This window comes from Capsicum annuum, chromosome 1 (genome assembly GCF_002878395.1).
Source record: "Capsicum annuum cultivar UCD-10X-F1 chromosome 1, UCD10Xv1.1, whole genome shotgun sequence".
Classification (NCBI taxonomy): domain Eukaryota; kingdom Viridiplantae; phylum Streptophyta; class Magnoliopsida; order Solanales; family Solanaceae; genus Capsicum; species Capsicum annuum.
The window spans coordinates 224556075-224566319 of record NC_061111.1 but is presented as its reverse complement, the minus strand read 5'-3'; positions in this window follow the sequence as shown (position 1 = coordinate 224566319).

Genomic DNA, 10245 nt, shown 5'->3' with positions numbered 1-10245 from the left:
ACAAAACATAAAATAACAGGAAAAAATAAGATAAACAAAATACAAATAGAAAGCCCATTCGAACAAATTGTAAAAACAATAGATTATAATGATTATACCTATAGAGACATAGATACAGAAGAAAATTTAGAAATAGTAAATTATAGATTAAGTACAACGAAAAGAATAGCTAATGAAAAACCAGAATCATCAAGCTCATCAAAGAGAACAAGTTATGAAACAAATTCAATAAGTAATTTAAACCAATATTACATAACAGGAAAAATAAATGAAAAAGAATATCTAATACTTTTAAATACAGGACAAGAAGAAAATTATATAGCAAAATATCTAGTAAAAAATGAAGAAATAAAAATCGACAATGATATGTGCCCAGATCTACCAAGAAGTTTAATAAATAATAAAAATATAGCAGAAAAAGAAATAATAATAGGAGTTAGAAAAATAAAAATAGAATTCGAAGTAAAGGAAGAAATGCAAAAAGCAGATATAATATTAGGAATAAAATGGTTAGAACAAGTAAAACCATATAATATAGAACATACACAATTAACCTTAACATATAACAAAGAAAAGTTATTCTTAAAAGGAGCCTTAACATGAAATGAAGATATATGTATTAATGAAGATAGTAGTAGAAGGATATTACAGTAGATATTATACGCAAATGATAGATACAGGAGCAGAAGCTAATTTATGTAGATATAATTGCTTACCAGAAAGTAAATGGGATAAATTAAAAACACCAATAATAGTTAAAGGATTTAATAATGAAGGAAGCTTAATTACTTATAAAGCTAGGAATGTAAAAATACAAGTATAGGATAAGATATTAACAATAGAAGAAATTTATAATTATGAATTAACATCAAAAGATATACTTTTAGGAATGCCATTCTTAGATAAATTATACCCACATATAATAACCAAAACAGACTGGTGGTTTACAACACCATGTAAACAAAAAGTAAGAGCAAAAAGAGTTAATAATAAAATAAGAAAGAAAACTGATTGGATAAAAGGAAGTGAAAAAATTACACAAAAGTTAGAAAATATAAAAAATACTGAAGATACAGTAGAACTAGTAGTATTTTTGATAAATAAAATAGAAATAACTATATTTTCAATAAATAAAATAGAAATAATTCAGAAAAAATTAGAACAATTATATAGTGAAGATCCATTAAAAGGATGGGAAAAACATAAAACTACTATAAAAATTGAATTAATAGATAAAAATAGCATAATAACACAAAAATCATTAACATATAATTTTGATGATTTAAAAGAATTTAAAATGCACATAGATGAATTATTAGAAAAACAATATATACAAAAAAGTAATAGTAAACATAATAGTCCAGCATTTATAGTAAATAAACATAGTGAACAAAAAAGAGGAAAAAGTAGGATGGTTATTGATTATAGAAATTTAAATGCAAAAACTATAACATATAATTATCCAATACCAAATAAGATATTAAAAATAAGACAAATCAAAGGATATAATTATTTTAGCAAATTTGATTGTAAATCAGGATTTTACCACCTAAAGCTAGAAGAAGAATCTAAAGAATTAACCGCATTTACGGTACCACAAGGATTTTATGAATGGAACGTGTTACTATTTGGATATAAAAATGCACCAGGTAGATACCAACATTTTATGGATAGTTATTTTAAACAATTATCTAATTGTATAGTATACATAGATGATATATTATTATATACCAAAACCAAAGAAGAACATTTAAAATTATTAGAACAATTTATAGATATAATAGAAAAATCGGGAATAAGTCTAAGCAAAAAGAAAGCTGAAATTATGAAAAATCAGATAGAATTTTTAGGAATACAAATAGATAAAAGTGGAGTAAAAATGCAACAACATATAGTACAAAAAATAATAAATTCGAAAGAAGAATTAGATTCAAAAAAGAAATTACAATCATTTTTAGGACTAGTAAACCAAGTAAGAGAATATATTCCAAAATTAGCAGAAACTTTAAAACCACTACAGAAAAAATTAAAAAAGAATATAGAATATAACTATGATGAAAAAGATAAAAAACAAGTTCAAAAAATAAAATTACTTTGTAGAGAATTACCAAAATTGCAATTTCCAGATGAAAATAGAAAATTTATATATATAGTAGAAGCAGATGCTAGTGAATACAGTTACGGAGGAGTACTTAAATATCGATATGAAGCAGAAAAAAATAGAACACCATTGTATATACTACTCAGGTACGTTCAACGAAACAGAAATAAAATGGGAAATAAATAGGAAAGAATTATGTTCATTATATAAATGTTTATTAGCATTTGAGCCATATATTGTATATAACAAGTTTATTGTACGAACAGCTAATACATAGGTACGCTGGTGGTTAACAAAGAAAATACAAAATTCAGTTACAACAAAAGAGATTCGGAGATTAGTTTTAAATATATTAAATTTCGCATTTATAATTGAAGTGATCAGTACTAACAAAAATGTTATTGCAGATTACATATCAAGACAAAGCTACACAGACTGAAATAGTAGAGGAAGATACTCTAGAAAAAATACTTAACACCCTAACTACGCTTTCAATGAAAGTGGACAGTATAGGTAATGAGATAGAAAAGCTAAAGACTAATGAAGATAAACTGAAGTCTATAGCTACAAATCAGCTAACTCAGCAGTGTGCAGAGCTATGTCGATCGGAAGACATTAAGAATCCAGAGCTAGAAGGAGACGTTGGGACACTCCATAAAACCCATAACATTTATCAATCTACTTCTGCAGGTACAAGCAAAGGAGTTACTAGACCAAGATACCAGAATATAAATATGAATAAAATATTAGAAAAACCATTTACACCAAAAACACAAAAAGACCATTTATTCATACCCCCATAAGTTAACACATACCGAGATAGCCTAAACCAAGATAAAAAAGTATACAACTACACCGCCCAGAAATACATAGAAAATATATACAGAGTACAAACCTTTCTAAACCACAACCCCAGAGCTACAAATATCAAAGAACCAAATACCAATTATATAACCCAAAAATTACAAGGATATAATAAATTAATTGCACTACCCAAAACTAACCCAAGCCTAGTTAAAACCTGTTTTGACTATGGACTACTAAATACCATATATACCCAAGACGGAGAAGAGCTAACAGCTATGGAAGAATTATACAAGATATTCACTACCTACAAAAGAATAACAAAAGGAAATTTATTTTATATAAAGTGTTATACTGCACCAGCAGAGATATTATATGATGAAATAAAACCAGTTATACAAGTTGTAAAGATAGGACTAACAAGAGTTATGATTATACCAGAAGATATTACGCAACAACCGGAGATACCCAGAATTGAGATACCAGATTTTTATGCAAATAAACGACTTATTGGACTAGCTACGATCATTCAAGAATTAGCAAATAACTATACTAACGGAAACCCAATATGGAGCTACTATTCAAGAGATCATCAAATGATATATTCAAATTCAAAAGAACTACGACAAGCAGATATGGAAGACGTAAGACAATGGATAATGACGCTACTCAACCCAGAAAAACAATCTACCGCAAGAGCAATCAAAAAATGATTTATTTCAGACGGACTGCTAACAAGATACTGTAAAATAATTGGACACAAATATCCAGACCACCAATGTTCGAGGTGCAATGGAGAAGATAATATTATTCTAGAGGTACATCTAGAATAAAGAAGACAAAATGCCAGCTGGAAAGATAAGATAAGGAGCAATAATGGAGCAGATACGACAAAACCAACGGAGAAAAGATACTGTACAAAGTCTGAATTATTGTATATTATTGTACGAAAAAGTCTTGATTGAATAGTACATTAATTAAATTGTTAGGACTTTTACGTAGAAAGGATAGGCATGTAAGCCCCTTTATTTGACTTTTTTCTTTCTTTAGTTTAGTTTTAGAAACATGTGTAAAAGATGGATTGTAAAGTTTACTTTTTCGTTCTATAAATGAAGAAGGTAGAAGGCATTGCAAAGGCAAGCCTTCATGCGTTGAAGCAACTTTTCTCTCTCCAATCCACAAAAAATATTTTACTCAGTTAGTTAAATAAACATATTTCAATGGAAAAAGCTATGGAGGATCAAAACTCAGAAATATCAAAGCTACCCGAACAGGTATATCTATTTATGATTATGAATAGCTAAATTCATAATTCCCAACAATCATGATATGATAAAATAAATTCATATTAGTTACTTTATAGTAGAATTATTCGAAGAATAATATGTTAAGAAGTTTATTAACAAAGAGGAAACGGAGAAAAATCCCTAAGGACTATGCCATCCTAAAGGTGAAACCAATGAGGCAAGAAGCCATGGCGGGGAGTAACCAGAGTAGAGGCGCTGTTTAAGGGAAAAAGTATCCGAATTACCATGTTAATAGTGACGGAAGAACATATTATTTAAGAATAATCTAGTATATAGTAAGCTAAGATGACCATATTTTGTTATGTACATGGTTGAAGGGAATATTTTGAAAAAAACAATTTTATGAAAATGAATGATAATTTATCTGATGTGATGGTAGATAAATTCAAAATACTTATTTTGTATGCACTTAGAAATATAAAAGTAGCAGATATAAGAAAAATCATATTAGAAAAAGTTTTTGGTAAATACTACATGACTAGAGTAAATTATATACCATATCTACCTAACTACTCTTACAAATATTTAAGATGATAAGTTACATGGAATTTTTAGAAAAAGATATAAGAAACATACAGTTATTAGAAAAACAGATAAAAATAAATATAGACAAATACATGGAAAATAAAGATATAAAATACATAGAATTTCTTAATAAAAATATGCAAAAACTATTAAGGCTAAAACAAACAACTACAAAATATTATAATAAAACCAATTTTGAAAGATAGATCATTTAGATTATCTTAAAGTTTTAATCTTATACATACTTAAAAACATAGAAATTATAGATATTAAGAAAATAATATTAGAAAAAGTAATAGATTACGAAATTGAAACTACAAATTGTCTAGAACAGTTATACGAAGAAATTTACCCAGAAGGATATTATTCAGATTAAAAAATGTTAGAATATATTAGAAAAACTAGAGAAAATCAAGAAAATCGAAATAGTGAAATTAATTATAGAAACCGAATTAGAAAAATAATGGAAGACCTAAAAGAAAAATTAATATGGATAGAAAAAACCTTAGAAAATTTAGATAAAAGTACATGTGATAGTTTATATAATTTAAAAAACTCACTACGAGAAGAACAACACAAGATAATAAATAACATTGAAAATCTAGAATTAGATATATATTACAGCACAGATAGGATAAATTATTATACAGAAATTTGTAATTCTGCAATTACGCTGTCTCATTGCCGGTGAGCCCTTCTTCTTGTCCCCCTCTCTCTCTATAAAACCCCTTTAAATTTTGATATCCCCCTCTCCTCCGATCTCTTCGTTGCCAATCGACCACAAAAACCACCATGCCGCCGCCATGCAACCAGCCCCAACGCAATCTTCTTTGAAAAAAACAAGAACGACCAGCCTCCCATTCCCGATTAGAGGTACCACTCCAGCGCTGCCCCAGATTTGCCGCCTCCATCAGCCGAGATTCGACCCTCTTTATCTGTCTCTCTCCTGCGCCGCTCCAAATCTGCAACCCCCTTCGTCTCCGGTGCCACCAACAATAAAAACAACACCCCCGAGATCTGGCTATTATACGATTTGTTTCCTTAATGGCATGTTTGTTGTCAATTTGATTTACATGTTCTTTTCTCACCCGAATTGCCTAAGGTTTATGATATCTGACTGTCAGCATGAGTTAATTCATCTAGCTACGTGTTTATCGTTGGACTATTATGTGCGAAAACCCTCAATTTTGACACTCAATATGATTGTTGACTGCTACTTGTTATTGAAAAGTGCTATACATGGATTATATTTGAATCAGTGTTTATGGTAAAATATTGATTATGTTTGTTCCTAATTGACAATGGATTCTGGGCTTTTAGCAGAATTAACGAATGTCTTTTAATTAATTTGAGTATATATGGTAAATGATACGTGTTTCTGTTATTATTTTTCCTCTTTCAAATTAGTATCTTTTCTTACCCACCTATTTATGGCAAACATGAAATAATTGATTGAGTAAGCCTTCTTTTAAGGAAATTATGGGTGATTGATTTCTCCTCTTTCTTATTTTTACCCCCGACTGATCTTACATAATATCACTTCAGTAATTAAAGGGGTGGAATATTTCTTTTCCTGTTTTGTCTCGGTTGACTGATTTCTTTGACACTATATAAAACCATCCCTTCATTCACAAAAGGGGATAGTGAAAAGTTCTCATGTCTCACGATTACAATTACTACTACTACTCTTAACAAAAATCATTGGCTACTTTTTACAAAGGCAATTAAATATTTTTAAGTGCTTTTTATTTCTCTTTACTCTTAACAAAAATCATTGGCTACTTTTTACAAAGGCAATTAAATATTTTTAAGTGCTTTTTATTTCTCTTTAGTGGCTGTTGTTAACATCTTGAATATCTTGCTATTACGTATACTTGGATTTTGGCTTCTATTATTATTTATCTCTCTTACTGCTAATCACTAGTAAGTTCACGAATCAATGCAATTTTCTTTTCTTTGTGTGTTGACTGCATTATGTCATGACAACCTTTAGAAAACATGTCTATAGGAAATTTTGATGTTCATCATATATTCTTGCTTTGCTTGCCATTACATCTTATTTTGCAGTTTTAAGTAGACAACTACGGGTTTCGAAGAGTCACCAGATTAGTTATATAATTAGATTGTATTAGCTTGAGTGTACTTTCTTATTATTTGACTTGTAATATTGTGTAAAGACATTATTATCAATATAATAATATAATTTCTTGGGGACTTCTTTTGGGGGGGGGGGGATTATGTGCTCTATGAACGGTACAGGTAGGCACAACCTAGAATTACGTGCAAGACGTGTTATTTGAATCATCTAGGCACAAAATTAGGGTCTATTAATATGAATCTTGCTATGATTTATTAATTACTCTTATCTATCTAAAACTGACGTATTATATTAATTGATATTAAGCTTATTAATTTGACATTAGGAATGTTGACGTATTTCTACATGTTAAGCATATTGGTTTGAACCTAAGCATGCTAATACCTTTTTAACATATCCACATTGAATTAAGGCATGATAATATTTTCGATACGTTAGCTTATTACATTAATTTTCGCATGTTAAGCACAACTTATTTAGTATGTCTTTACATGTTTAGGCGTGTCGACACAGTTTTAGGCATATTAAAACAATTTGAGCATGTTAACATCAAAGTTTCAGCATGTCTAACATCTAGTTTAGCAATTTTAGATTAATTTCCAGCATGTTTAAATGATTTTTCTGCGCATCTAAATAAATTTTAGCACTTAGACTGAATTCCAGTATGTTTAAAATGCTAGTTCCCTACATTTATAGCATGTTAAAATATTAGAATTTAGGCATTCTTGGCATGTTTTCAGCATATCAACTTGAAAATACTGCTCCTTAACATTATTCTCAGCATGATTAATTAATTTTTTAGCATGATTAGTTAACTTTTGCAGCATGTTTAAGTAACTTTTCAACATGTTTAAGTAACTTTCCAGCATGATTAAGTAACTTTCCAGCATGATTAAGTAACTTTCAGCATGATTAATTAATTTTTCAGCATGTTTAATTAACTTTTTCATCATGTTTAATTAAGGTTGTTGCATACACGAATCACAGTCTTTTATCACGAATCGTTGATCATTTAGACACCATTCCTATAAGTTGATGACGTAACAAATAATCATTTGTCTTCGCATTCTAGCACGTTAATTAACGTTAATTAACCAAGAGGCAAACATGGGACTATTATGTGTTAGTTTCTGTCCAAAGTGTTACGTACTTCAAGTCCTAGGCAACATAGCTTTACTTTTTTCTAGAACACAAATCCAAAATAGTAAAAGTACAATGCCTCTTAGATGATAGGTGGGACGATAAGTATTACTAAAAATGTTAGTTTTATCCTTGTCATAGAACGCCCTTAGACTTGGCATCCATCCTAGGTAGGGTGGGACGAGTAGTTATTCGAAAATAATAATCCAACAGATTTTAACGGTGGGGCTAACAACATTATTACTTGTCTAAGAGTTTGGCCCTTGGGTCGGATGATGATTAACAAGTTGGGTTTCTGATCCGAATAAAATCAAAATATCTCTTTGTTTGACTTGGATGACTTTTTTTTTTACTTTACATGTTTATTTGGGGTAGTCAATTTATTACATAAGCAGTCCCCATTATTTTTATTTTGTCACTTCTTTCTCCTCGCTTATTTTATTTACATATTTTTATTGACTTTATCACTTAGATGATTAATAGCTAAAATAATTAAATTAAATATTTGTTAATTACTTTATCACGTAGCCAAACATTAAATATAAAAATAAGAGACTTTATTTGATCATATAGAATCCCCATGTAAAGTATGAATGCGGCCGGGAACCACCTTTGTGGATCTCAAAAGGTGTCTAACACCTTCCTTTCGAGGTAATTTGAACCCTTACCCAAACTCTGATGAACTAAGACTAAATAACAAAAAATAGATTCGTAGGATCCTAGACTAGTGCCCTAACACACCTTAATACGTTAGGCGGCGACTCTTCACACCCTTCCTTAACGAATCCCAAAAAGAGTTTGTCAAGTCGAATCCCGCCTTCTGCGAGGAAAACGGGGCGCGATAATAACCTAAAAAATCAAAATACAGTACAACCAAATTATGAAAGACAAATGGTATACTAGATAGTATGACAAATAAATTGAGAATAGAGTCTCTAAGTGTGAGACCCCACAAAATCCTAGTCATTTTAGTCCTTTATAGCATGCCAAAAAAGGTCCCAAACTTAGAAATTTCAGCTAAGTGTTTATACTTAGAATCATTTTTTAGACTTCATAATTCAATGATCTTATTTTTTATCTTGACAACCTTAGAATGTCGATTTTTAAGTAGATGCATGATCAGAGATGTCAGGTGTTCTCGGATGAGTTTTGGATTTTTCGGATGTTATTTGAGGTATGTTTGGATGACCAAAATAGTGAGTCAACGCGATCTCACCGCAACGCATAGATGATCGCGTCATTAAAGTGGTGAACCGACGCAAACTCGATGCGGCGCGTCGCCTATTGTGTTGACACCAATGAAGTGGCGCATCGATCCAAGCGTGCTAGGTGCATTTTTTTGTAATTAAGTCCACATCTAGAGGGGTATTTAAGTCAATTTTCCAATTTTTATTCAACCCTAAAACACAAAATTAAGCTATCCTAAGGGCAAAATCACTCACTCTCTCTCAAATTCTCTCAAGAACAAAACCCTAAGTCATTCAATTTCAAGTCCAAGCTTCAATAACCAACAATTTTGACGAATTTAATTACCAAGGTATGTTAGGTGTTCATCCTTGGGTTTCCTTCCTCCCTTGGAGTTCAAGAACCCTTTTTAAACTATAAGTTTAGTAATTTCATGATTTACATATTTGAATTGGATTGTGTTCATGTATATATTGATGTTTGGTTTTCAAATCAAGATTTATTACAAGTTTCAAGTGAATTAATTAGCATGGATGTAGAATTATGTGATTCTCATGTTAAACCCTTGAATTAGCAAGATAAATGTCGTAGCCATGATGTTTATATCTTGATGAATTCCATGTGCATTAATTTTTCTCCCCAAGTGTTTGGTAGAAAGCCTATGTAAATTGAGTAGTCAATTCATGACATGTTATCGTGTGGTCCCGTTCATGTACAAGTTCATGCCTCTCAAGTGTTTGACCAAATGTCTAAATGAGTGAATGGTGAATAAGTAGTTAATGTAATGCTTTCAATATTTTGTCATGTTTTTCTATTGATGCTATCGAGTCCTGGGGGTATTCAATACCCTAAAACCTAGCTATTTACCTAGAATTATAGTATCTACAGAGTAGTCTCAGCGATGTCATGAACAGTAATACTTAGACAATTACAGAACTCAGTGAACTCAGTCTAGTTCAATCAGTCAACACGATCAGTAACAGTTCAATAAAGCCTAGTATAGTCTAGTGATTAGTTCAGTGTCTATTCAGTTGGGAGTAAGATCCAGCACCGAGCAAACCTAGGGATGGGGGTTTACCTGCCAG